Source organism: Rhincodon typus, chromosome 9 (assembly GCF_021869965.1).
Source record: "Rhincodon typus isolate 14 chromosome 9, sRhiTyp1.1, whole genome shotgun sequence".
NCBI classification, from domain to species: domain Eukaryota; kingdom Metazoa; phylum Chordata; class Chondrichthyes; order Orectolobiformes; family Rhincodontidae; genus Rhincodon; species Rhincodon typus.
Window position 1 is genome coordinate 28,520,904 of NC_063340.1, and position 2,924 is coordinate 28,523,827.

At 37.5% G+C, this 2,924-nt stretch overlaps 1 protein-coding gene across 4 annotated transcripts in view; it reads left to right on the forward strand.

Moving 5' to 3' along the window:
- The first annotated feature begins 1,206 nt into the window (after positions 1–1,206).
- LOC109924543 (5-hydroxytryptamine receptor 1E) overlaps positions 1,207–2,924 on the forward strand; it is a 93,445-nt gene continuing 91,727 nt past the window's right edge. For all 4 annotated transcript variants that reach the window (XR_007262909.1, XM_048601184.1, XM_048601180.1 and 1 more), the window contains exon 1: positions 1,207–1,275. The gene's annotated coding sequence lies outside the window, so the exon portion shown is untranslated. The remainder of the gene's footprint in view (positions 1,276–2,924) is intronic.

Genomic DNA, 2,924 nt, shown 5'->3' on the forward strand with positions numbered 1-2,924 from the left:
TTAATGAATTAATAGACATGATTTATGGAGTTATATTAAAAGTTGTTAATTGACATGAATTCTGATATATCACCTTGTTATACTCTCGCTCACCATTGAAGTAATTTTGGTTCCAGTAATTTTGTTTCTAATCAGTAAGGCTACTCCACTCCTCTACCATTTTCTCTGTCCATCCTATGTTCAGAGGGCGACAGTTTGGAATGGGTAAGCGGGGTGGGCAGGAAAATTGAGACAACTGATGTCACGTCAATATTACATCCACCTCTGTCCCCTGACTGTCTTCAATGTCTGGCATGCTGTTGGTATGTTCCACTGTGAAAACTGATGCAAAGTATCAATTCAATTCCTCTGCCATTTCAATTTTCACCGATTCAATCTCCACTCTTGCCTCCCTCTAACTTTTTAGATAATCGACACAAACTTACGCAATCTTCTTTTATATTACTAGCTAGCTTATTGTCATATTTCATCTTCTCCCCCTCACTAATTTTTTAGATATCATCTGCAAGTTTATGAAAGCTTCCCACTCATCTTCACCATATCTTATGCTTTTTTTACCACTTTTCTGCTGTCTCTGACTTCCCTTGTCAACCATGGTTGCTTTATCCCGTTCGCATATTTCTTCTTCCTTGGGATGCATTTCTGCTGTGTCTCCCAAATTACCCTCAGAAACCCCTGCCATTGCTGCTCCACCATCTTCCCTGATAGGCTCCCCTTCCAATCAACTTTGGCCAGCTCCTCCCTCATATCTTTGTAGTTAGACCGTCACTCAATTGTAATACTGTTACAAAATAAAAACCAAAAGAACTGCGGATGCTGTAAATCAGAAACGAAAACAGAAATTGCTGGAAAAGCTTAGCAGGTCTGACAGCAACTGTTGTGGGACTCAAAACATTAACTCTAATTTTTCTCCACATATCTACAAGATGTTTTTTCTGGAGCATCTTGTGATAGAGCCCACAATGGAACAAGTAATTTTATATTTGGTGATAAGGTAAACTTGATTAGGGTGCTTAAGGTGAACGAACCCCAGGCAGGCAGTGACCATAATATGGTAGAACTCACCCTGCAGTTTGAAAAGGAAAAGCTGGCTTCAGATGTAACAGTATTACAAACACAAACAAAAACAGAAATTGCTGGAAAAGCTCAACAGGTCTGACAGCATCTGTTGCGGGACTCAAAACATTAACTCTAATTTTTCTCCACAGATGCTCATGTGGTATAAAGACATTTTTTCCTTGAAGTTTGTATTCTTGCAAAACGTCCTGATGAACAGTAAGATGAAAAGCTTTGACAAAATGTGCATTTTCTTTCAGAAATACTCAGGTTCAGAATTGCCAAATGAAAATTTATTTATTAAGAATAGTGCAGAGTTGAAAAAGCATATGGAATACATTTGAAAATGACTAATTGAGCCATAGATAAATCCAAATTTTGTTCTGTGATTTGTACCAGAAAATCAGAAGATTAAAATGCATTTGGGTTTAGGATCTTTAGGCTAGTCCAGGGCAGGTTTCTGTAATTTAGAAAATTTACAAATCATGACCTTCATGCCCAAAAAGCACAATTAAATTTTATATAATTTGAAGCATAAAGTTTAGGCAGACCATTCAGAACAATGATTGCTGCATGGTTATAAAATGATGTAGAAAGCCTGTCTAATGTGAATTTAACTTCAGTAATTTCATGAATTCATAGAATAATACAGTACAGAAAAAGGCCAAATAGCTGTAATCGTTGTTCAAACATTTATCCAATCCCCTTTTGCAAATAACTATTGAATCTACTTGCAACATTGAACAATAACTCATTTCATTAGATAACTCACACCTAACCTCTGGTTCTTTAGCAAATTAATCTGTATCTTCTGGTTCCTGACCTCACTGGCAGAGGAATGGGCTTGATGTAATGTACTGCATGGTGTACTGATGAGATTGTTATATATTTTATGTACTTGATTTACTTCAAAGAAACAAAATGATACTTGTTCTTAAATGTGAAACAGGTTTATTCACAGTGATTTTAAAATATCTCTGTAATCACAATGGGCCAAACCTGGAGCACAGAGTAAGGAAAAATCCTGACTCTGCAAATATGACTGGCCAAAAATAATGGCCCAGATATTTCAGTTTTCATTCTGGATGATAACTAGAGAAAATGTTTGGAGGCAGTCATGGCACTGTTGAGTGTCAAGACAGGCTGCTTAAAGACCTATCTTGGTGCTGTGTAACTTCATTCCAGTTATAACAATAACAGTAAAACAGAAGTCAGCCCTCGAATCCTCACCTCACAAAGTCCCCATGCTCTATCTCTGCCACTCTTGGCACCTCATGCCCCTCACCAATCCTCGTGGCCTTTTATACATTCCGTGACTAAATATGACACTCGCATTTCCATTAAGCCAGTATTCAGCACCAAAGAACTCTATTGTAACAATAGGATGTATGGGAAAACCTTTTTTGAAAAATAAACATGCATTCATAACTTTTTGCTTTCTTAAACAAACCTGCTTTTACAACAATCCTGTAAAAATGTTAACCATCATATCTGTACAGTCTCCATAGTAGAAATAATAAGCATTCAACACTTCTTTATCTTTTGTAAGTAAATATTATGCAATTGGCATATTAGATCACAGACAAAGTGCTGTCAATCAAGCAATGTTTTCACTTGAGTGAAGCTGTTAGAACAGATTGCTGGATGTCTTGACTCTCAGCCAGGAATGCATAATGAGTCACTTTGAAAAGCTGGCCTAAAACCATAATAATTGTGGGAGGGTCTAGGAGATGGTTATCTCTGTAATGATGCCAGTAGGTCAGAAGTGCCAGATAACAAGGTGTAGAGGTGGATGAACACAGCAGGCCAAGCAGCATCAGAGGAGCAGGAAGGCTGACATTTTGGGCCTAGACCCTTCTTCAGAAAAA